The 26,121-nt window shown below is 48.5% G+C and overlaps 1 protein-coding gene and 1 pseudogene across 1 annotated transcript in view; both read right to left on the bottom strand.

The window, feature by feature from the left end:
- LOC144142018 (sodium-dependent proline transporter-like) overlaps positions 1-26,121 on the bottom strand; it is a 94,588-nt gene that overhangs the window by 30,174 nt on the left and 38,293 nt on the right. The gene's annotated exons all lie outside the window — the stretch shown is intronic.
- Positions 17,175-19,990, bottom strand: LOC144141224 (V-type proton ATPase subunit E pseudogene; annotated as a pseudogene).

Genomic DNA, 26,121 nt, shown 5'->3' with positions numbered 1-26,121 from the left:
CTGTATCGATGGACCCCGAGTGTTTTGGATATACCGAGGTGTTTCCCGCCCCCCAGGCAGTAGCGGTCCCAGAGATCGGTTTTGGGGGGGGGGGGGGGGGCGATTTTTTTTTTGGGGGGGGGGGGGGGCGAATTAAGAATCGCTCCTCGCCTTGCGGCAATTCTGCGGAGGTGGTGATAACCATGGACGCGTGTGCGCGTATGCGGTGCACCCCGCTGGGATTTAACTTCGCGCAAGTGGAATGCTTAAAAAAACTAAAAATAAGAAACTCAGGACCTCTTTGGGGGGGGGGGGGGGGCGACCGCCCCCTTCGCCCCCCCCTTGGGACCGCCACTGCCCCCAGGAAACTGACTACATTGTTAACAGGCCATGGACGTTTCCCGCACTACTTTTACCGCCTGCAATTACAGAACAATTCCCAGTGTTTTTGTGGACACAGTGCCTCATCTGTGGCTCATTACTTACTGGACTGCGTTAAAACAAGACCCTACATCCACAAATTGCAGAGGCTCACAAGGCACCCTCTTGAACCACCACACCTGAGATCTCTACTTAATGACAACGCTGCAATCAAAATCCTTACAGACCTTGTGGACTACGTGGCTAGGTCTGTACCAGAAGTTTGACTGCCTCGCCTGTCTTTCTGGAAGCAAACTTCAAGATACGAAGTCATAAGCCGTCACGTGAATTGTGTGGTGATGTGTTGCGCAGTGTAATACAGCAGTGCGGTGATCTGTGGAGACTGTACCATCGGCCTAATACGCGTTAGTAGTAGCTCATACGTCACCTAAGTGCGGTTTGGTGAATGATGAACTCTAGTTTTGGACCACGGTGATGCAGACACGGCAGCGCAGTGAAGTGTATTTAAAGTGAATGACTGTACAATGTGAAAAGCGGTGCAAACTGTAGTGCACGATAGTCTTTACTTTACAGCCGAGTACTGTTTATTTGAACTATGTGGTTTTGTGTCACTTCTAGCCGGTTTATTTCTGGTTGATTTCTTTTAGAGTGATCGTTGTGTCCATGGGTCTGCATGTGGTGAGAAAAGGGTCATTGATGTACCAACTAATTTTGCATAGTTCTGGAACTCACTGTAATGACATTGCTATAGTGGACTGTTTTGCACGTATTTTTTTGTGTGTTCTCATTTTATAACGCTTTTCAACTTTTTTCGCATCTTCACTGTCATATTGTTAGATTTAAAAAGTAGCTGTGATGTATAGGATTATTTTAGTGTGGATGTAGACAGTAGCGCCTTTGGATGTGGAGTGTGATTTTTTTTTCTTTTTATCAACATCAAATCGGCTTTTTTCTAAAAGTATTTTGGCCTAGTGCCTATTTTATTTATTTTGAATTGGTTTAAACCTGCGATAGCTTTGTTGGTGCGGGTTTTGTCCTCGATTTTTTTTTTAGTTTTTTTTTAGTGTGTACATTAGAGGACAGGAAATAAATGGGAAATGGGTTATTCGCGCAAACATTTTTGGAGCAGTGGGAAAGCAGTACTCTAGACCGGCCATAAATTTGAAAGCGTTGAAAAAACCGCAGTTGTTGGAGCTTGCAAAAGAGTTGCGCTTGGATGTTACGGACGCGCTGAGAAAGCCAGAGCTGATACAGGCTATACTCGCTGTTGGCTCTGACGATGACGAGCTGTCGCTGACGATGACGAGCGCATTGAGACGATCAATGGCAGGGAGACCGCTAAACGTCAGGCTGCAGAGGCTGAGCGCCAGCGTGAGGAACGCGAGGAAAGAAAGCGAGAACAGGAGCTCGAGAGGCAGAAACAGGAACGCGAGGAAAGATGGCACAAAGAGGAACGAGAGCACAAGTTTCTACTTGAGCGAGAAAGACAGGAACACGAGGAAAAGATGCGAGGGTACGACCTCGAGCTCGAGCGCCTTGAACAGGAAAGAAGGGAGCTCGAGGGAGAGAGACTCCAACGGGAGAACAAGACCCTAGAGCACAAAATTCAACTCGAGCAGGAAGAAGCGAAACCTGAGTTAGAATTATTGCTCGAAAAAGACCTCGTTGTCGAGGAAAGCACCGTGCCAGCGCTGCCAGTAGCAGACGCTCGGGAGCGCGAGTCGGAGGCGACGGTTGCGGCACAGGTTGCGGCCCAACAGCGCGTCAAGGTTGCTGAGAGAGATAACGACGGCGCATTAGCTCAGACTGTCGGCAGAGGCGGCAGAGGGCAGTGCGTGTCCACTGAGTGCGATAATGTGTCGGCGTGTGTTTCGGAGATCTCGGCGGAGTGTTCGGACGGTCCAAATTTGCGGGAGGCCTTGGCAACGGCTACCGACTTGAACGTGAACACTTCGCGAGATAGCGACGTTTCGCAGGAATGCGTAAACGATGAGGCTACCGAAAGGCAACACGAGTCCGCCGAAACGGAGGTTGTTCTTTCGGACGGTAGCACAGAAACGAGTGATGTGGTGGCAAAGCCTGCAGTCGAGGCAGCTAACGGTTTGCACGGTTCGGTTGGGAGTCGTGACGATCTCGCCACTGACCAAGCCGACGCCGTCCTGCCACCAGCTCAGGTAACTGACCTCGAGCAACGGCCAGCCGAGCTCGTAGAGATTCAGGTGTCTGGGGCGGCCGAGCCGTCTTTTGAGACAGGGCAGCCTGGTTGTAGTGTAGTTCTGGCAGTGAGGAAGGAGAACGGGAACACGCCTCGGTCTTCGCGTGCCGAGGCTGTCGCTGAAAGCGCGAGGGACGACGAGGTAGTGACTGTTGGGAACTACAAGGTGTCTAGTGAGCACGTCGTGCCCTTTTCACTCCCTGCTGATGCTCCCGACGATAGGCCAGCATCGGCGGAGCTAGTTGAGGTTCCGGTGTCGCCTGTGGCTGAGCCGAAGTTGGGAACCGACCAGCCAAGAGAGAACGTAAACGCGTTCCGGCGTTTGCTTGCCGAACGCGTTCGCGAAAAGGCGAGCAAGAAGGACAGAAGGAAAACTTCTGCGCGTACTTGTGGCGCGTGTTTCAGTGCGGGCATGCCAAGGGGCAAAGCCGTGAGCTCACATCGCGTCAAGAGAACGCTCCCTCCAAGAAGGAGTGCGCGCCTAACGTATGAACCAACGTTGGTATGAACGGTGGAAAATCCCGCTCGCTCCTCCGCACGCTCGACTGTTGTCGAAAAGAACGGCCGGTGTCCTCTCACGCGGTCGCAGCAGCGTTCAGAGAACAGCCGCACCTAAAGTGCGGTACAAAAAGGGAAAAGCTCGGGGCATTGAAGAGAGCTGGGATCGCAGCTCTCAGCGCGAGAAGTGGCCTGTAGACGCCTGACTTTCTCAATTTCAGTATTTTTCCTGACGCAGGTTTCGCCCTTTACGATTACATTTTTTTTTTGCGTGTGGGACATTTCCAATCACGCGAAATGTCACCTTTCAGGTTTGTTCACTTGTCTAAAGTACTGCTGGGCAAAAATATAACTAGAGTAGTTAGTTAGCGTATTTTATCGCAACTAAAAGCCTGGTAGATTTTCAGTGTGGATTTGTCTTCGCACTTGCCGGCGATGCGGTTGTGTCTTCCTGTGTTGTTCTGTTGCTTGCCTGACCAAGCCAGAGACGTTCTTGGGGAGCCACTACTCGTCCAGTGACCCGCCCGGTGAAGCTCCAGCACGGTGTCGTACAGCCAAGGCCTGGAGTCGAGCGTCTGCCGAACACTTCACTTCGACAGCATCCCTCCGGACAACGGTTGCAGACCCTTATCCATCGGGATCTCGGACCCCCGGCGGAGAAGCTGTTACGAATCGGCCAGCGCCGCAGTACTTCCCCGCATCACTCCTCGGCTGTGCAGCGAAGCCACTCGTGCGCCTTTGAAAACACGCGCCACCATGTCGGCAACAAGTTGCGACAAAGCCGCGTCAGACGCTTTGCTCTCGGAAAAACTTCGGCGGCTGCCTGCAAGGCTCGTCTCCACGCTCTTCAAGGACACCGAGGCCCCGTCGATGGCAACGGAGTCCTCCTCTCTCCCTTCTCTCGGACTCAACGTGCCCGAGGCTATGAACGGCTTACCAGCTCTGGAAAGAGTGTTGTGTGAGTCTGTGACGTTCGCGGCGTGTTCCAGCCTGTTGCGTTTGACCGTTGTCGCTTTTGGGTATAAATAGAGCTGCCCAAGCGTTGTGAACCATTCCTGTTTGAGCAGCGAATCGATGTTGTCGCTATGCTCGAGTCCTGTATTGTAACCTCGCCCGTCGGGGCATTGTTCTTTGGCTTCGGCTCACCTCTCGCTATGAAGTAAACAGTTACGTTAGCCTACGGCTTCTGGACTTCTTCACGGCTGCAACAGCGGCTGGCCGCTCGCATCATACACGCTACCACTCGTATGTCGGAGGCCACGGAGCTCGGATCGGGTGCCCCCGCCCGTTCGCAACACTGCCGATATACGCTACGATGAGGAGTTTAAATAAGGGAATAAGTTGGCGACACAGTGTCGGATCAAAGTGGCGCTTCTGGCGGGAACATAAAAATTCGGTGCCCTTCCGGTCATTGAAGAAGGATGACCAGCGCAGCTGGTCGCAATCTAGCCAGTGCACAGAACAAAACACGTTTGTTTGTATTCGGATGGTGTCGATCTTTATTCTAGCGGACAATCATGGAGCTGTCTGTTTCCCTCTCGCGTCACACGCATCTTACCGTCTGTGTAACGCACTATCGCGGTGCACGCCTTTATCACCACAGCGCACGAGTAAACCGGCGACCGATGATAGACGCGAAAGACACCGCCGAAAATGTTGTTCCACGATCCCTTTAAGCCACACAAGAATTACTGGCTCACAAACATTGGCGTTCCATGCAGGCAAGTTGCCCTCCATTCGGGAGAGAGAGAGAGGGGGGCTAATTCGGGGGAGGGGTGGTGACCGAGGGAGGAAGGTCCCCGGTGACTTTGGCAGCCCGGGCGACGATGGCACCTTGCACCGCCGAATCCGAGCTGCCCAACGCCCTCGCCCACTGCTCACCGTCTCGATATGGGGGTAATGGGTTGTGGGGCCATTGCCAGAGGAGGCGATCCATGGTTTGGACCACCCCACAAGCGGGGCAGTGGAGTGAGGAGTACAGAGCGGCGTACATGCGGTGCAGGCGGGAGATGCAAGGAAGGGTATACGTTTGCACTACGCGGCATAGGCGTTCTTCGGCGTGAGAGAACGCCGGGTGTGCAGGGGGCAGTAGACGGCGGGAGAGGCGGTAATGATACGTAATCTCACGAAAAAAAAAAAAAGGAGCCGATCTCGAGCTGACAGGGCTCCAGGGAAGGGTTCAAGGCTAAGACCCTCTCGGAAGCGGCTATGTTGACGCGGCTAGCTACAGGCTGAACATGGAAACAAAGGACTGAATGTAAACAAAAATTGACAGGGACAATTTTAGTCCGTTGTTAACATTTATTCCTTTGTTTCCATGTTCAGCTGGTTTCTTCTAAACTTAATATGCACCAACTAGCCCAGCAACAAGCTCTCCTGTATTAGCTACAGGCACCACGACGCCTACGCGGTTGCAATCATCAACGGTCCCAACAGTCCCCCTCTTACCACCCATCCGGGAGGGATTCATAGCTAATCGACGAGGTGGAACTTGAGGAAGCAACTGCGGCAGCTGCACGTTCTGCGGCAGCGGCTGTTTGTTGTTTTCGCGCCCATTCCCGCTTCTGTGCGCCCAGGCGCTCCTTCAGTTTCCGTTCTTCTTCCACCGAGCGGACGTCACGCATCCGTACCACACCCAGTTGAATCGTTATCAGCCGATGGCGCAACTTGTGAAAGAGGCGTCGGCGGAAACGGTTTACAACTTGGCCCAAGAATAAGTGCACCAAAGAAAGTCCACGGGAGCGGACACGACGAAACAGGTTTGTCCGACTCGTTCGCTCCCATGTGGAACCCCATAAAAACAGGGCAAACACATGGTGCAATCTTTGTACATTGGCACGGCTGCAGTGTAATACCTGCATCACGAACCACAGTATGGATACGGAATGAATGAATATGCTTAAAACAAATTACCAACCGCAGCACGTGCAAAAACGGATAGTTGCTTTCCCCTCAACTTTTCAGCCTTGTCCCGTATCTCGATTGCTTGCCTTCGCCAGTACGGGTCACTATCCTGGTAATCTTCAAGCGCCACACTTAAGTACTTCGTGGGCGTGGCTACCCAGTTTACTAGTGCAAATACGCTGGGCTTCTATTATCATTTACCATGCAAAAAAAAGAAAACTGGCTCCAATCCACGCCGTCAGGGTGGTTGGAAAGCAAAGCTTTAAACGACACCCACAACAATTGCCCATGCGACATCACTTCAATTCACACACGTGGCTCTACAAAGAGTGAAACCATAGATTCTGCCAGCCGTTACCTGGAACTCACGGGGGCGGCGTCCCGAACGCAGCAGCAGCGTCGGCCACGGCCGTGCTAGAGCGGCGGACGCCGCCGCTGTAGCCAGACCGCGAGTCGGCAGAAAGACACCGAAACAATTCGGCATGTGAGCTTAAGGATTCCCATTTATACCGATTTAAACAACTTAGTTTAGGCGTTAGAGAATTTAAGTTTGAGAATAGCGGGAAAGCTGACAGATTTTTCATCATCGCTATTTATCAGAACCAGTGGCTCATTTCGCCTTTTGTAATACTTGTTAAAACACAACCGAATTATTCACAATTTCGAAAACGGAGTCCCATTCGTGGCAAGCAGTGCGCAAAAGGTAGCGTTTCTCTGGCGGCAAGAAGTCTGTATGGGGTTTGTACATTTTGTTTCCCCGCCAGGCAAACCAATACTCAACGTATGTTTGCCGTACGACCCCTTAATTCCGTTGGATGCGGGTTACCCTGGAGGTGCTGTCGAACAAGTTAAGCCGGGCGAAGGCACCGCGCAATGGACGCGAAGCTGCACCGAAACAGGGCCAGAACAACCGCTGCTGAAGCAGACGACAAAGTCGTACCGCGGACGCCGCCACCGGCGAGCAGGCACTCCCGGGCGGGGAACGCTGATGATGATGATGATTATTGCTATTGGTTTCCTCTTTGAAGCGGGGTGATGCCATGTCATCTTACCAAAAAGGACTAATATAACCATGTTTTACACTCTTGGTTTAATACTAGCGCTGCTTAGGGCAGGCACTAAAGCTTATTAGGCCCGAAAGACTTTTTTTCCCCTGTTACAGCTGGTAACTGTCCGAGGCAATATTCCCCTCTCTGCTTTTCGTCCACCAGCATTCTAATCTTCTTTTCGTCCCCTCGATAGCCTTGAAGTTAACTTCCTCTCTGATACCCTTAAATCCTAGGGCTTCTGGAAGCCCAATATTCCCGTCATGTAGATTTGGATGGATACCCTCACATTCTAACACTATGTGCCGCATAGTCTGTTTCTTTTCCGCTGGGAAAAGAAACAAAAGAAAAGAAACGCTCGGTAAATTCGCGGCGCCATCTCTAGTGTGCTCCTTGAGTGAAACACTCGGCCCCTCTCCCTCCTCTCCCCCCCCCCCCCCCGACCCCCCGCCACCGCCTCCAACGCTTTAAATGGACAGACAACCGATTTTTCTCGAGTATATATATGTTCGCTATCCCAAATGGAAGGGCATCGCTTCCAACACCTCAATCCGAAACGGTTTTGGTGATAGCGCCCTAGAACATTTTAAATCGGAATTTTTAGATCTACGAGCCGTATGTGTCCTCTCGAAAAATAATGCTGGCAACCAGGACATACAGTAGCGCGCCAACATACTTTTTTCTGTATGCGAGATGAAAAGCGATATTTAAAAACTTGTCCCCAGCTACAAAAAGAGTGAATCACAGGCTTTCTTATTCATTTATGTGTTTTTTTTTTATTCGTGAGTCTATTTTGCACGGATGCGCCATCTGTTGGGACACACGATAGGTAGAACCTGGCTTCATGTTGTGGAGGTCGGAAGTTCGATTCTCCCCGGCCAGACCTTTTTTTTTTTTTTTTAAGCTGTCGTTGGTGTATTTGGAAACTGAAATCAAATATTTTGGCAGAACAAACGCCCCTGACTCAGCCAGTCTCATCAAAACTCCTTCGCTCGGTCTGTTTACTTCCCGCTGCCGTTGATTCTGGGCATGGAGGTTCAGTTAGCCACACTGAGAACAACCCAGCGACGGCGGGCGGCGTGTCTTAAAAATTTTCAGTATAATGCTTAAAAATACATATACAAATGAAACTTATACCAAACAGTTGTGTTAAAAGGTTTTCAATAGGTAAATAAACGTTTCAGCAGCTACAGTAGCTGCTAGGTTTGCAGGTCACGTGACAGGGACACATGTTGTAGTGTCAACTTTCGACACTACGAACCGCCACCCTTCCGATTTCAAAATGTTTGCTGACAAATTAAACTTATTCCCACCCATTTGTTTATAAATTGCTTGTGGTTACCGGGCTATATAAAACGCTGGCTTTCATATGAGCTAGAGAACATACACGCGACAAAAATCGCTTGTCTGTCCCTTTAAGAGCGTGTTGTACCGCACGACACGAAAGAACCGTCGGCTGGTAGAGCCAGAAATCTTTGCTTTAAAAGATCAACTTCCTTCAACAGCCCGGGGGCAAATCGTTCGGGGTGCTGGAAAACTTCCGGCGGGGTTCATTTCTCATGAATTCGCACGTGATTGGCTACGCTGCTACGCGGGCCGTTTTTCCGGGCGTTTTTGCCCGCGCATCCAATCACGTGAGACCGCGTGAGAAATCAATTCCGCCGGAAGTTTTCCCGCACCCCTTACGATTTGCCCCCCGAGGGCGTGGGGACGATGCAGCTGGGCTTTATTATCTACAGGGCGTTAACTGGGGCAGCTTGAGCGTGGTTACGTTATCTGGATGCGGAAAGAGCAGCGTAGAGAAAGATAGGCTTCTTTCCCCATCAACACTATCTAGATGCCAAAGCCCAGTTGCGTACCAAAATCGTTTTCATTGATTGTTTCGCGCCGACGCAACGCAGGCGATGAGGCGCGCCGTAGTGGAGGGCTCCGGGTTAATTTGGACCCCCTGGGGATCTTTAACGTGCTCCGAAATCTCGTACACACGGGCGTTTTTGCTTTTCGCCTCCATCAGAAGAGCGGCCGCGGTGGCCGGGAATCGAACCCTCGACCTCGTGCTCATCAGCGCAGCGCAACATCGCCTCCAGGTCCCAAGTCTGCTGAAGTTGGTACTTCTTTTTTTCCCTGTTATGCCCCCCCCCCCTTTTTTTTTATTATGGGACATCAGATTGCTTTTTCATCTACGAGAGAAGCACGAGGGCGGAGTTGGCCCCATGCCAAAGAGCAGAGGTTTATCCAGAATTTCGATTTGGGGGGGTGTCGATTTCCTCCTGGGGGGGGGGGGGGGGGGGGGTATGTACTCGGTGTTCTATCTAGACTGAGATTTTGTTTACCCAAAAGTGTTAAACTTCTTCTTTATAACTGGTTATTTTTATCGTAGTCAACTACTGTCATTTGGTATGGGGCACTACTACGGAATCCAATATCACTAAACTTCATGTACTGCAAAAAAAAGACATCCCGAATAATTGGAAACGCAGCATACGATAGCCACAGTTAGCCTATATTTAAAGATATGAATTTAGTTCCAATGCCTGAATATTACAGAACCACACTGAACAAACGATATGAAAGTGGAATAAGAAAAAGTAACAATTTTCTACCGCATATTTCAACACTAACTGCAAAACAATACCAGCGTAACTTCCGTACTTTTGAACGCTGGGAAATGCCGCGGGCCCGCATGAACTACGGCACACAAATGCTACGCCACGTTCTTCCCTTTTATCTAAACAACCTTTGACAGTGAATGATCTTTGCTTGAAAAAACTATTTTTTTACCATGCTGTTCAATTGATTCCTACTTCTTGTCTAGTGATTGTATAACTATATTGTGTAATTTCTATTTTTCTTCTTTTATCTTAGATAACTCGTGTTACGTTTTGCTTCGTCTCTAGTTCAAGTTGTTTTTATAGTGTGTCGTTATGAGAACGTATATCTTCTTGCGATGAGATTTGTGTTTTAATATACAAGTATTGTTCAAGTATGTTGTTCAAATATGTAGATGCTTATGTTGGCAGCAGGCCGCTGCTGCCGCTCAATTGCCTTGTACACGGTGCCATGGACCCTGTCAAGCCCGTTTGGTGGCTTTTTGTTCACGGTTCCCAAAACAGATGTTGTTGAAATAACAAGATTGATTGATTGATTGATTGATTGATTGATTGATTGATTGATTGATTGATTGATTGATTGAATGATTGATTGATTGAAAAATCCCTGCCAAGGAGATAAGAGGCGATGAGAGCTCGCTTCTGGGCTAGTTGGTACATTATCTCTTGCAAAACCACTGCGCTAAATTGAAATTACGAAGACGAAGGACGGCGGAACACACGATGCACACTTACGAAAGCGCAAACTATCACCTGGCCTTTATTTTCCGACCCTATAGGAAAACACTGGAAATATAAACATAGAAACAGAAACGCTCAAAACCCCGAACAAAACCCTATCTGTGTTAAGTTCTTGATAGTTGTTATCGTCACTTCACTTTTTGCGCGGTCTCGCTCGCTGCTGGCCACGTGCGCTCGTCGTCCCCTCTCTCTGGCTCACTGTCACACGGGGAACGTCTTTCCGCAGAAGGTGAATTTCCTTGTTTTTTAGAATCGCCGATGGCTGGCTGACGCATGCGCCTGGTCTCTCCGATGCCATACTAAAGGCTTCAATAACTTCCCTGGTCTTCCTGCTGTGGGAGCGTGCCAATACTGTTGTTTCATTGAACAGGGGTTGGCATTCGCATTTTTTGCAGTGATCGGCCAAATGCCCGGGCGCTTGTAGCTTGGCGCACGCGTTCTTATGCTCCCGCAGCCGCTCGTTCAGGCACCTTCCAGTTTGTCCTATATAGGACCTCCCACAGTCCAACGGAATTTTGTAGGCGACTTCTGACTCGCACCCCACGAAGGGGTTTCTGTGTTTCACCTCACAGCGTGGGCGTTCAGCGTCTTCCTTGTTCACCCGCTTGCACAGTCCTTTCAGCTTGTGTGGGGCGGAAAAAACAACTTTAACATCGTACCTTTCGGCAACCTTTTTCAGCCCGTGTGAGACATTGTGGATGTAGGGAATTACTGCCAGTGGTCTTCTGTCATCCCTCTCTTGCTGACGCCCAACGCCGCGTTTAACTTTTTTCAGGCAATTCTCTGCCTCTCCTAAAAAGTGTGGTTCTGGAAAGCCGCTTTGTTTGAGCCGCCCGATCTGCACATTCAGACTTTCTTTTACGGCGTGGTGGCAAGATTTTGACAAAGCCTGCGTTATGCACGCTGTGGCTATTCCTCGTTTGACCAGTTTTGAATGCCCAGAGTCGTGTGGGAGCAATTTTTTCTGGCTTCTGGTAATGTAATTCCAACACGCGTGGTCACCTTGCAATGTGAGGCTGACGTCCAAAAACTGGAGGCGCCCGTCTTCTGGTAGCTCATGCGTGAATTCAAGGCCTGCATGGGCATTGCTGAAAGCTTCCAAAACCTTCGCTACTGTGTCTTCTCTCAGCTCTCCCCACGGGAAGCACACGAGGAAGTCATCCACGTATCGGAAGCAGCGCGTGACGCCCATCTGCTTCAAAACGGGCTGCAACATGCGGTCGCCCTTTGCCAGGTATACAGGGTGTCCCAGCTATCATGCACCAAGGTTTAAAAAAAGAGTAATGGCGTAACTCGAAGAAAACCTAGTGCATAATGTTTGCAGTACTGTGGAGAAGCGGGCAGCATTTTTTTCGTTAATGAGACTTAACTAATTAATTGTAATTAATTATCTAACTCGAGAAGTACTGTCCTAATCACTAAAGTGTCAATGAGGCACTTGTAGGTACCCACGAGGGGCATCTAACTTCAGTATTTTCAGCGACGAACTAATTGCGTACTAATTTATTCTGACTGATAAAGAAAACCCGCGAAATATGAAAAATACCACGTGACGGCGCCTCCGCGCGCATTAGCGCGCACCGTAAAGCAATGCCCTCAAACAGGCTGCCTCTGAGTTAGCCAGAATGAAATAAACAAAAAAAGAAAGAATAAATCGCGACCGAGTTTGTGCCTTATCTGCACACGCACCCCGCGAATCTTGCTGTTGTTGCTCTTTCCATGCATGCCATTATCAAGGTGATGCGCTGTATCTTCAGGCGGGTGACAGGCGAAGCAGTTGCTTTCAATCAGCTCATTTGGGGACGCTACTTTACAATGCGCGCGGAAGCGCCGTCACGTGGTATTTTTCATATTTCGCGGGTTTTCTTTATCAGTCAGAATAAATGAGTACGCAATTAGTTCGTCGCTGAAAATACCGCAGTTAGATGCCCCTCGTGGGTACCTACAAGCGCCTCATTGACACTTCAGTGATTAGAACAGTACTTGTCGAGTTAGATAATTAGTTACAATTAATTAGTTAAGCATCATTAACGAAAAAATTACTATCCACTTCTCCACAGTACTGCAAACACTACGCACTAGGTTTTGTTCGCGTAACGACATTGCTCTTTTTTTAAATCTTGGTGCATGATAGCTGGGACACCCTGTATATCGCAGAGTACTGGAGCAATGCACGATCCTATAGATATGCCATCCTTCTGCGCGAAGACACGTTCTTCGAAGCGCACCCTCAAAGAAACCCCTTCGTGGGGTGCGAGTCAGAAGTCGCCTACAAAATTCCGTTGGACTGTGGGAGGTCCTATATAGGACAAACTGGAAGGTGCCTGAACGAGCGGCTGCGGGAGCATAAGAACGCGTGCGCCAAGCTACAAGCGCCCGGGCATTTGGCCGATCACTGCAAAAAATGCGAATGCCAACCCCTGTTCAATGAAACAACAGTATTGGCACGCTCCCACAGCAGGAAGACCAGGGAAGTTATTGAAGCCTTTAGTATGGCATCGGAGAGACCAGGCGCATGCGTCAGCCAGCCATCGGCGATTCTAAAAAACAAGGAAATTCACCTTCTGCGGAAAGACGTTCCCCGTGTGACAGTGAGCCAGAGAGAGGGGACGACGAGCGCACGTGGCCAGCAGCGAGCGAGACCGCGCAAAAAGTGAAGTGACGATAACAACTATCAAGAACTTAACACAGATAGGGTTTTGTTCGGGGTTTTGAGCGTTTCTGTTTCTATGTTTATATTTCCAGTGTTTTCCTATAGGGTCGGAAAATAAAGGCCAGGTGATAGTTTGCGCTTTCGTAAGTGTGCATCGTGTGTTCCGCCGTCCTTCGTCTTCGTAATTTCAATTTAGCGCAGTGGTTTTGCAAGAGATAAGAGGCGCTCCCCAAAAGCTCCTTCCCCTCGCCGTTTGGCCGCACGTCACCGGAGCAGTGCGGAAAGCCCGCCGCCGCGAGCGGAGAACGCCGGCGCATGTTTTCGAACTTCGAATTACGTACCTGGAAACTTTATCCACCATTTACAAATACAGGTTTTCGATGCGAAGCCGAATTAAATTTCGCGTCATTAGCTTCGAGATCGGAAAGCTTGGAATGTTCGCACGTCCCTAGTGTCCGGCTACCATTCTCAACTAAATTCCCTCGCAAGCTCCCTCAGGAAGCACATGCGAAATGCTTAGCAGGATTTGCGCGGCTCTTCATTGCAGGAATTTGTTACAGGAGGTCGGAATCCTTTCGGTGCTGCCAGGAAGCATCGGAAAGTCGCGGTTCAGGTGCAATTCCAAAGCGCTTTTTGAAACCGTATGCACAGCCAGTCGCAAGCAAACACCTCAAAGATGGTTTCTTTCCTGCTGAACGGGAAATCGCTAAAATTAGTGAAATGCAGCGTCTCTGCACAATTATTGGCCTATTTCTATCACCTGCACAACAGTTTCCAGCATTATACTGCGTTCGAATATCTCACAAGTTTCATTCTTATCGTTGTCCCTTACTTCGTTGGACATGTCCCTCGGAATAACCGGGCGCATTGAAACCAATGTATTCTTTCTTGGAGGCTTACTGTGTCCAGCACAATAAATTAATGACGACGATGACTTCAGGTTTAATGGCGCAAGGCCATCAAAGGCAAAGAGCGCCATGACAATGGTGAACCGCACAATAAATTAAACTCCGTTACTTGTTAGGTGACGGCCCAATCTTCCAACAGATAACCATAACTGACACCTGCCTATCAGTACAGTATGGCTGTCACACTTGCTTGCTACAGTGCTATGAGGAGTCTTCCAGGGGGTCCAGTAGCTCGCTTTTATTATTCTTTACGCGTGACATAACAAAGTACGCTGACGTAAACCTCCAACTCTTTGCCGACGACTGCACGCTCTATAAATGAAGTATCATATCGCGACAACCATCATTTAACGGGTCGTGTTATATTTAGGGTTGTTCGTTCTCGGGATTTATATATTTTTTTAAAAATCAGGGGGCAAAAATCTGGCGCTATTTCCCGAACGAATAGTTGGGGAGAAATCGGGTTTTTTTTTAAACCATTTCGAAATTGGGGTTTTTTTTTCGGTTTAGATCTACAGATGTACTAAACAATACAAATTATTTTAGATGGTATGTCGAGTTTTTAACTCTAACGCGTTAAAATTGGTGGTTGTTTCAAACTAGCGATGTAGGCGACATCGGGGTTTTCTAGAAAAAGCTCTCCGAAATTTGGAATTTGTTTGGAAATGAACCCGTAAAGAAGAAAGTAAAGAGCAATCGATAATTTCTAAAAATTAAGACATTTTATTCGCGAGAAGCTGGCCGTCGATTTTTCCCTCATGCTTGTTTACGTACGTGTCGGTCTTTATACGATACCTGCCTGATCTCTGAATGCATCTCAACTGGGAGGAAGTTTTCTCGACTACACAGCTTCCTTCAGCTCAGAAACAATGTCAGCGCAGCATTTGCCAGCGAGCGGTAGAGTCGTGCCAATGCTCAACAAGTTTGGAAGCTCTGTTTGAGGGGCTTTCTTCCAGCAGGTACTGGTTGACAACAGCGCACGATTGTGCAGATCGCTACTTTGAAAAAGGTCCGTTCCGGTAGAACCCGATTTTCCTGAAAAGTGTTCGGGGTGTAAGAATCGGGTGAAATTGGGTTGCACCAGAAAACAAACAATCCCTAGTTATATTCAATACACAAAGTGAAGCTTTTCACACACACGTCACATTTGTCGGCTCAATTTTGGAATACGCGAGTCTTGTGTGGTTTCTGCGAACAATATCGCAACACTGGAAAGGGAGAGCGCAGAACACTACGCCCTATTTTAAACCGAAACGCACGCACCCACTCGCCTACACTGTGCAGGTCTAGCCAGACTGCAAAGTTGCGGAAACCCCCTTCGGATTACGTGTTTACGCTGACTCTTACAAAGATCCTTTTGCGCAAACCCCAATTCCTATTTCAACATTTTGTATTGCCAGACTAACCAGGTGAAGGCATTCATAGGAACTCATGGCACAATTCATTCATCACCATACTTAGTCTTTTTCGTGAATGGAAGACATCAGATGCAGTCATAACAAGGCAGCCAACAATTGAAAAATGGAAGGAACTAATTGACAATATGGTATAACCCTGAAATGCTTTGTTTTCACACATGCAGTTAACATAAGAAAAGACCATTGTTTTCGTCATGCAGTCCATTCAGCGATGCAGTTCAGCCAGGTTTAGTCTGCTTGGTATGATGATGGCATCTGAACTGATACTCTTGCTCCACTCCTTTTTCTTGTTGATCACAGTTGCCCTACTGGTTTTCTTGTATGTATGATTTACGAATTTAATATTGCTATATACTTGTATACTTTCAATGATGTGCTCTTTTCTTGTACTACCTTTCCAAATATCATACATGAAAAGCTGTGACGTTGAATAAATGGCGAAATTCACCTCAAATGTTGAGTATTTCTTTTATCTCTCCTTAGCTGTTTCCATAAGTGACAACCAAACAAGTGCAGGCTCATCTGCTTGTAGGTAAGTGGCACCATTTTTGGGTACGTAATTATTACAAGTTCTGTTACCAGCAAAAAATGTAGTAACTTTGTCTTGACTGCACTGCAGTGTTTATGTCCACCTGCCTCGGTCTTGCCTGATGCACACTAATGCATATCGCCTTGAGACCCGGCTATGAGGATTTGTCCAATATATTGGACAAAAGGTAATGAGGCAGCACTCCAATGGCAAGGCATTTATCCACATAAAACCCCAATTTCCAATCAATTGGACACCTGCTGGCGCCATCTAGGCAGCATTAGTGAAAATACATTGTTCACATTACCGCCAAAGCCGTTCCATAATGGTGGCGTTCAATGGCGCAGTTTTCTCGCATTTCTACCTCTTTCAAGGCATATCTTTGATTCTACAATAAACTTAATGCAACAGTGAATGCGCAGAGTACAAAATTTAAACTGTTCGCACGCTTAAACCAAACACAAAGAGGGCTGGCTATCTTACGGGGGCTTTGCAGCGCATCTGTGTTTCACTGAAAAGTCCTAGCACCACTGACAACTCCAACTTAGAAAAGCACACAAAGATGAATTGTTCGCTCATACTCGACTGCGTGGGAAAAAACTTTATTCCATGGCATGCTGGTAGCAAGTGCCCTGCCGTACTTTGTGTACACTTTTGTCCGAGAGAACTCTGGTTAGGCAGACTAGACTTTGGCCACACTACGAACATACACCTGGCTTCCTTTCCAGGTCGCAGTTTCGCCTCGCTGACAACTAGAACTCAGCAGTGACACGCTTGAGAGCACTACAGTTTATTCTCACCAGACTCTTACTTCGGAAAAGCTATGGTACAGCACTGTTGCCACGTGGCAGACACTGCACAGTAGTGCGTGTGACAAGAGGAGAGGCAGGCAGCCTCGACTGTGCCCACATCGCCCGCGCACAGGCAGAAAAGTGGGGAAAACAACAACAGGTAAACTCGTCCCAAAGACAAGGTGGGAAGTAGCGGCCATGTTGAAATCACTATCTACAATCAAGCCTGCACGATTATTATTTCTCAGATAAGACAGAAATTTCGCCCAAAAACGGATACATTGGCAACACACTCTTACGACTTTGCACAATCTCTAAGATGACATTATTTGCATTATAGTACCTAAAGTATGACTTTCCCCCTCCAAACTATGGCAAAACTTTATTCCAGAAGTGCTGCCGGCACTGCATCATTGCTTCCTGCCCTGTCACCATTCCTTTCTGTGATAGCCCCTCAGGATGTTTCGCCTTCTGCCTCATCAAGGCTTTTTGATTGTATTCGTTTTGAAAAAAAAAAAAAAGTTTGTTGCATGCGCAGCAATTCCCACTCGGGAAATTATAATATATGCTAAACATTTTCAATCTTTTCAATTTACAAAAATTTCTTTCTGTGGTACCTAAACATACTGCAATGCCCGTATTTCAACGTTATCATGACACTAAAAGCTTACAAGTGCTACGAAGAATGGTTTCCCCAAATATAAATTATAAACATTCACGACATTCTTTTACCTAGATGAAGATTTCTTTGTGTGTTAACATATCGCCACTGCTTTGTTTACACATGGCAGTACCAATTAAATGTCATTATACTTATCTTTATTTCAGATAATTTAGCATTCACACTGTTTCATTCTGCTTGAAACGCAATACTTCAATCTTTTTCTTTTTGATAGACGAGATAGGAACAACACTTCCCCTACACTTCAGGAGTCTCCAATGATTAGAATCCCGTCACCATTTTTTTACTCGTGAAATACAAAATACTATCACACGGATCACAATCTGAAACAAGCATACAGAAAACAAGTGCCACGGCAGGTGCCTTCCAGATTTGGTTCAGAAAATATATTACCACCCAGATGCCCACCCTGTCATTCTGTTGCACAGCATTCTGTGCAACTGACTGACAACTGACTCTGCAACTCTCAGCAACTGACTGTGTACTGACATCAGCTACAGACCATCTGCCCTCAAAAGCGCACGGGTCAGTTTCAGCGTGATAGTGTAGTCGGCGTTTGTGGTATGCAACATCAATGTTGAACACAGCCAGCTTTCGTTTTTGTGCAATTGTTCGCTAGCCGAGACCAGTGCATCGGAGGAGGGCAGGTAATGATTGCACGCAGTAAAGGAAGCAAGTGGAAGAGCACACTAAGACGACTGAGGTTAGGACTCATCGCTGGAGTGCCACGTCCAGAGGCAGCAGTTCATGCGAATTTCATGCACACCTGCTAAGTAGAAAACGGTTAAACAGATCCCCAATCGCATTTTTCTAGGTTAGACGGATTTTGCACTTTGAAGATGTGTTCGTACATTTTTGAGCACTGTATGCTGTCTTATAACAACCATTTTTGCATTTCAGAATGTGCCAAAGCCAATAGCTATGCTTTACTGAAACCTACCAAAGTTGCGGCCCTGCCTCTCTGAAAATAGTTATTATCGAGCCTCTCAAGAACAGAATGTTAGGATTAGTTTTTTACATGCAAGTGCGACTGCAACACCGTTATTTTTATGCCGCAGGCCACTTTGTGGGCAAAAATAAACATTTTCATGCTCCTTATGCTAAGTGCTACACTTCGAGACATCACAAATCGCTCTAATAACTTGGTGGAAAGCTTGCAACGCAAGCTGTGCGAAGTCGAACTGCAAACTCATAAAAAGGGAAATCCAAACTCCAATAAACTGCGTATTTCCATTAGGAAAGCGGCATTACTACGCAAACGATTTCCAAGGGAGCACTTCCATCTAACTAGTGCTCATACATTTGAACAAAGGACTCAGGAGCTGCAAATCTTTGTATGAGCTGTGAGGAAACCGCAGAGTGTACATACGCTGAACCAAATAAAATATGGAGTCTTCCCAGAAAAGCAGGTTATCAAGGACAATGCAGCACCTGTGTTAGTTTTCAGAAGAACCCTTTCAACGAGCATGCCAGCAAATGACAGGCAGCTTTCTCACTGCATACGTACTGCGTTTTGAGCTGAAGTAAAACGTGGTGAGGCACAAAGATTCTTAAAAAAATAGCGAATGCATGAACGTCAAACAAATGTTATGTAAAGCTCCGCTGACATTCTGTGAGATAAATTCTGGCTTGCAGACCAACGCAGCCTGGACCATCGTGGAGGCTCTATCCAGTCAAACGTACACTTTACAAAATACACACCAAATAGAGCAAAACACGACATATTCCACTCGACAGAGTAGACCACGTGACGGCCTCGGAGATTCCAAGGGCAACGCCACTTCCCTACCTTGCCTTACGGACACTAGCTTTTACACCGGCACCAGGCACAGTGGAGAGTTCCTAGTCGTTGAACTTCCGGTTCGGGTTCCTCCCGAACAGGGCCGTGCGGATCTGGGGCAGCAGCTGCACGGCGATCATGTTCAGGCGGGCCTCGAGCGTGTTGCAGACGCGGATGCGGCCGCGCTTGGCCTGCAGCTCGACTCCGCCGCTCGTCGAGGCCGACAAAGTGGGCTCGAGGCTGAGCCGCACCGTCTGGCCACCCGTCGCCTGATGGTAGTTGCGCGCGGCGGCGTCCAAGTCCAGCAGCGCTTCGTCCTGGGGCCGGCAGAAGACGGTCACTTCGGGCTCGAGCATCTGCAGCAGGCCCTGGGTGACCAGATTTCCAAGCAGTTCCCGGTAGCTCTGCTCGTCCAGCGAGACGTCCTTCAGACTCCGGCGGGCCTCCTCCATGACGTTCCGGATGTGCACCTCCGCCTCGCGCAGTACGCGCAGCCTCGCCTGGTTCAGCATGTTGGATGCCTGGATTTTGCGCTGCAGCTCCACCTGCTTCCCTCGGCGCGCGTAGTACTCGGTGATCTTCTTGCACTGCTCCTCGACGAGCCGCGCTTTCTCGCTGGCGAACGTCGCCTCGGCGTCGTTGTGCGCCCTCACCACGTCTTCGTTCGCCGATTCCTCGATGAACTTGAGCATGCGCTCCATCGTCTCCTTGCGGAAAGCGTCCGTCACGGGTGGAAGCTTCTCGGCCATGACCAATTCGTACGGGACGGCGACTCAGAACTTACGAACACGAGCACGGGGTGTGCCGTATCAGTCGGATCACGGGGTTTACGGGCGCACTCCTCGGAAAGAGCAGTGATTGCGACTCGAGAGGCAGACCGGTATGGCCATCTGGCGGCCGTTAGAAAAACCGCTTGCCGCAGTTTACCCGCGTTACTGTAGAGGGCGCTGCCTAACCACAACGCGCGGGCCTTTTGAATCTTAACTGTGGCTGCGATCACAGTAGTTCCGCTAACACTGCTTCACCAATAAATTAGCGAGCGCATTTGACAACAGCAAGCTACCATGGTGAAGCCAGTGAAGCCGTAGTCAAGGGGGCTAGAGACCCATTTTGTGGAATCTTGGTGGGGAGGGTTGTACAGCACGGGTCATGCCGCATCCCTGCGCCAAGAAAGCGTGAATCGGCTCACCGCGTGCAAGGATGATTACATCGCCAGCCGAGTGGCTGCTTAAAGGCCGACCTCCATACAGCGAAGTTTCTCGGCGAACTTGGTGCGGCGGACGCCGTGGTTTGACGCGCCGCTCAGTTTTCGTCCACCCCAACCTCCATGCAACGTGACACGGCGAACGCCGCCGATGGAAGACAGGACAGGAAGTACAACGAAGTACGAGGCTGTGATTGGCTGCGGCCTCAAAATGCAGTTTGCCGCTTCCGGTCGCGTTCGCCGCCGCGCGTTCGACATCTAGCTCGCGTAGATCGACGGCGAACAGCCGTATTTTCGACGCCGGCGGCAGAGCGGCCGCCGCCGGGCGACGTTCGCCGCCTTTTCGCCGACATTTCGCTGCATGGAGGTCGGCCTTAATGTAAACGAGGGAGAGTGTGACGAAGCAGCGGAGGACTCCGCACCTAAAGCTGCGCCCCCTCCACCAGGCCACCTTATTTCGGTGCCCTGCCCAGCGACGTAACTAGGTAGCACGGCGCCCACGGCAGATGTTATTTTGCGACCTCCGTTAATGCTATTGGGAACGTCGTGCCTTGCTAGTCTACGTTTTTCTTTTTGTTCCGTGCGCCAGCACAACGACTTTCCGGCCGTTCCTGGACACGCTGATACACGTTTGATTAGTTGATTGATCATTGGCATCAACACCACTATTAATGCGCCAAAAACAAAGGTCATCTGGCCATTTCTCAGATAATATACACCGTAAAATTTATTGATTGTTTGGTAATTATTGTGAATAATTAGACCTGTATAACAGCACAGCAAGTAAGGATGCCACCCGTCTTCTTTTTCACCTTGATCATTAAAACGTTTTCCCTCCTCCTTCTCTTCCTCATCCACCACCTTCCCTCCTCTCACTCTCTCTCTCCTTCGCGTAGCATAAGCAATAGACATTTCAAGAGCAGCCGTTTGTTCAGTTACGGGGACAGTTTTTTTTTCTTTCTTTCTTTAGGCGATGAGGCGCGCCGTAGTGGAGTGCTCCGGATTAATTTTGACCACCTGCAAGGGATATTTAACGTGCGCCGAAATCTCGTACACACGGGCGTTTTTGCTTTTCGCCTCCATCAGAAAAGCAGCCACCGCGAATTTCTTTTTTTTTTTTTTAGCTTCAGCTTCAACAGTCGTGCGAACGGAGACTTCAACAGTCGTGCGAACGGAGTCTGAACGGAGACATCCACTAGCAACACGCGTACCATAGCGGAGTAATGTGTAAACTCGCCGACTGGTGCGCTAATTTGAAGCCGGTGTACCACAACATTGTATTGTTCACTTTGCATATCGATGCGATGCGATGCGATGAGGTTTTTGAGGGCGCCCGAGCCATTGCGCGATTGCTAGGTTTGTGCCGTTTCGCGGCGCTTTTCCCCTCTCTCCTCGAAATGCCGGCTCGTCTCGGCGCCACTGGGTAGAGCCGAGCCGTCTTCTCAAACTCCTGCCTTATCTGAAGGCTGCAGCGACCGTAGGCTAAAATTGTTTTTATTTATTTTCAGAATACAAAGGTAAGTACCGTCGTTGTTCCCGGTATAAAACAAAATAGACCACAAAATGCGACCTTCGTGGCAAGTTTCAGTGCGAACAGAGCGGTGGTTACCTCAGGAAATTTTTTTAAAGTGTTCCAATTATCGTCGCAACACCCTGTACAGTAAACACGGGAGCGTGTATCGCTCAGTACATGCAGAGAGGTCTAGTGATGGGATAGTGAACTGTCGCAGCTCGTACATTTGGCAGATCCACCCCCTGGCAACGGTTGGTTGCGCTGCTGCAGTAGCTACGTTAGATACCTGGGCATGATTCCAGAGAATACATGTGCCGATGAAGGGCTTTTTATCAAGCGCGAAACGGCGAGAGTGGATTAAAACGTTTTCTTTTCGCTTTCTAATTGGGTGATAAAAAAATGTCATCCTCCGTGACTAACTGGTGCAGCAGGCAGGCATGCGATAAGGCGTTTCAGGGAGTGCATCCGCCAATCGCGCGAACTGTGAGAGCACGCCATCCTCTCACCAGAGCGCTCTGCATGTATTGGGCGGCATTCGCTTCCGTGTTTACTGTAATAAAGCTTTCAACTGTACCAGCACTTCAGTGTAAAAGCAGGACTGTGCAAAATACTTCAGGATTGTCCAGAGCTCCCTGCAGAAAATTCAGCATTTCCTTCAATATAGACGGCCTAGAAATATGTAAAAGCTCGAGAACTACCTTTTGGGTCACTCTTGGCCATGTGAACAATGTTGAGAAGGAGCTATTTGATGTGAGTGCTTCTTCGGCCGTAGCAAGCCCAGTGACGGGAATGATTCGCTGTCAGGTTTTGTTGATGAAAGGAAAGTGTTGTTTGGTGATGGCATAACTGTTAGATCACAAACCCCTTTTTATGATGCTGCATGCATTAGTATGTGATGCTCCTGCTAAAGCGTTTGTTTTGTGCACAAAAGGCCATCCAGACTTCTTCTGCTGCTCAAAGTGCATTGTGAAAGGCAAACATGAGAACAGGGTGTGTTACCCAGATATCAGACAGGAGTTACGCACAGATCAGAGCTTTCGTGACAAGGCACAGGAAGAACAGCACGCGGGTATACCTATAGACCTTATTGAGAACGTTCCCCTTGATTACATGAAACATGTTTGTCTTGGTGTTATGCGCAAACTACTTGCTCTGTGGTTTCGGGAGCCACGACAAAACCTGTGGACACTTGTAACCAATGAGGTTTCAGAAGGAAACTTTGAATTAGCCGAATTTGTTCCGTGTGACTTCAATAGGAGGCTACGAAGTCTTCCCGAACTGGATCACTCGAAAGCTGCTGAACTACGCTTTGTTTGCTGTACGAAGGGCCTGTAGTCCTTTCCACAGCATTACCTGAAAACTTGTACCAGAACTTTCTCACTTTCCATGTGGCTATCCTAATCCTTACAACATCTTGTACGCCGGCATGCGATGTGCTGTATGCAAATAGACTTTTGAGGTATTTTGTTAAGGGCTTTGCTGCTGCCTATGGTGAGCACAATGTCACGCACAGTGTGCATGGATTGTGCAATTTGGCATCTGATGTTGAGCATTTGGGCCCCTTGGACGCATGGAGTGCGTTTCCATTTGAGAACCATGTCGACACTAAAGAGGGTGGTGCGTAAGCCCCAGTATCCCCTAGTGCAACTGTGCTGTAGGTTGGCGGAAAAGGATATAAATCTGAAAAACCTCAAAAGCCTACAAGGTGCCCTTGTTTGTCCATTGCACATGATTCTGGACCACTTGTTGCTCCCTGTCAGGACCCACAGTTTAAGAAAGTGATGGGTCCCGGAATTGTTGTTCTTGGAGTTGTTGCAAGGAACAGCTGCTGCCTGCTCAGTGATGGGTTTTCATGCTACGGGTTTTCCATGTGTTTTCATGCTACCTGAAGCTTCTAAAATGTTATTGTAATGCACTTCACGGTCACTATCGACTTTTTGCTTAACAGGTTGAGGAATAGCCATTCACTTAAATTTAAATTTAGCCCACCTGTGAATTGCGAGTATGTTGATAGATCTAATTGGCATGGAGGATGGTGTGAGGGAAAGGGCATTTGGAGCGTGGTCTATGCATTCTGCATTCTAAGCTAATTTTCGTAAAGGTAATTAAATAATGGCTACTACTCATTCAGCACACCTTGGAAGGCACTGCACCATGACCGGCAATACTTCCCCTTTAGAACTTTGAAAATATAGCCGTGCAGCTGGGTGAGCAAATTTTTTTGCATTTTAGTCAGGTTGTCAAAGTCTTTAATTATGCAACGAAGTTGCAATGCACTCATTTTTTATAGACAAGAATTTTGCCGGGTTGGCCATTTTCTGGCGACCGATGCACCACCTGGCGAGCATTTCTTGGGGACTGCGGGGCCAACAGACGACGCCGCAGTCACACACACTGTTGGGCCGTACCGTGCGTGGTTATCAGACGTCCCAGCAGCATGGAAAATCGGTAGGTGTCATTTATTCGGTATGTTAGCAGCGTGAAGTTTAACAGTGCCTAAAGGGGGACGTTTGAAGCGTTGGACAGCTATCAGCTTTGCCCATTAATTACGTTCTCAACCCACTAAGCTAGCGTGCCCCCCTACGCGCGCTTTGTCCTGATGGGGGTTGCCTGTGAGGCTACATTTCGCCGCACCAGCAGGTCGTACACCCGACCTTTTATCACCAATTGATATTTATTTTTTCTTCATTCAGGGCAGGTTGCAGTCATTGCCTTTACTTGGCAATGTACAGAAGCTATCCGTCTGAGCGTCATTATGCCATTGTTGGCTGCACCAACAATCCGCGTAAGCGCAAAGTGCTCATACAAGAAACGTGTGAATTGCACCACAGCAAAGAAAGTGTCGGCGTGTGGGGAGTCTATTTGCTGCACAAATTTCCTGCAGCCCTCTAGTCCCGCCGCGAATGGGTCGTTGTGCTGAAGCAGAAAGACTTCAAAAGTAGCAAATTTGTGAGAGTAAATACCGTCGTACTCTACTTTGGGAGCACTGTTTATTCACCCTCATGCTAAACACTTATTGCACGTTTAAAGAGGTTTTGCATTTTAGCGATTTACCGAAACGAGCGGGCATGCTTCGCCACCGCGACACTCCTAATTCGCTTTCAGCTCGCCGTTTTCGCGTACCCTAGCTGCAGCAAAGGTGTAGGGTTGATTTTTACCACTTTCTCGTCGATGAAATGAACAGAGAATACCTCCAGAGCACAGACACATGCGATAAGGATTTAGCATGACAGTGAATAAACAGTGCTTACAAAGCAGCGTTGGACCGTACCTTCTCTCACAAAGTTGCTAGGTTCGAACACTTTCCGATTCAGTACGACGACCCATTCACGGCGGCTCTCGAGGGATGCAGGAAATTTGTGAAGTGAATAGACTCCACACATGCAGACACTTCTTTTGTCGTGGTGCACTTAACATGTTTCTTGTGTGAGCACTTTGCGCTTATGCCGATAGTTGGTTCAGCGAACAACGGCGTAATGACGCCCGGACGGGTGGCTGCTGTGCATTGCCAAGTTAAGTCAATGACGGAAACCTGCCCACAATGAAGAAAATAAACGTCAATTGGTGATAAAACGTTGGGCATTCGTCCTGCTGGCACAGCAAAACATATCCTCACAGGCAACGCCCATCACGACAGCACACGTAGGGTGCACGCTTGACGCCTTAGCGGGTTGAGAACGGAATTAATCATGGGCAAAGCTGGCTGCTCCCCGTCGCTTTAAAACGTTCCCCTTAAGCACTGTTAAAGTTCACGCTGTTGACATACCGAAAAAGTGACACCGAGTTTCGATGCCGCTGGGACGTCTGATAACCAGGGACGCCACAGCGCAACAGGGTGTGATTGCGCTATCGTCTGCTCGCCCCGTAGTCCCCAAGAAATGCCCAGAAGCTGGCTCATTAATTACAAAATGGCGGGGTCCAGTTCAGAGAAAATTCTTGTGTATATGCTTTGCTAATTTGTTCTGCTTGTATCATTTTTCTAGGGTCGTTGGGGCAGTTGGACTCCAGTGACTACTAGGCTTTCCAGTGGACTCCGGTGACGATTCACAGCATGTGTTGCCTCACATTGCACTGCGATGCATTTGCTTGTGCAATAAATCATTATCTCCAGCATATTTTGCATACTTGTGTCATAACGAGGAGGCTTGGGCAGTACTGGTTTTAGATTAATGCTACACATAAAGGCTGTACCCAGTGGAGATTCCAGGGGTACACGAAGTGACGTATCTTGGCAAAGAGTCAATTGCACAAATACCTCGGGGATGGCAGT

The sequence above is a fragment of the Haemaphysalis longicornis genome, unplaced genomic scaffold (genome assembly GCF_048455015.1).
Source record: "Haemaphysalis longicornis isolate Haplotype H1 unplaced genomic scaffold, Haemaphysalis longicornis Haplotype H1 scaffold_6, whole genome shotgun sequence".
NCBI lineage: Eukaryota > Metazoa > Arthropoda > Arachnida > Ixodida > Ixodidae > Haemaphysalis > Haemaphysalis longicornis.
The sequence above is the reverse complement of the archived record's forward strand: the minus strand, read 5'-3'. Positions and strand labels throughout refer to the sequence as shown.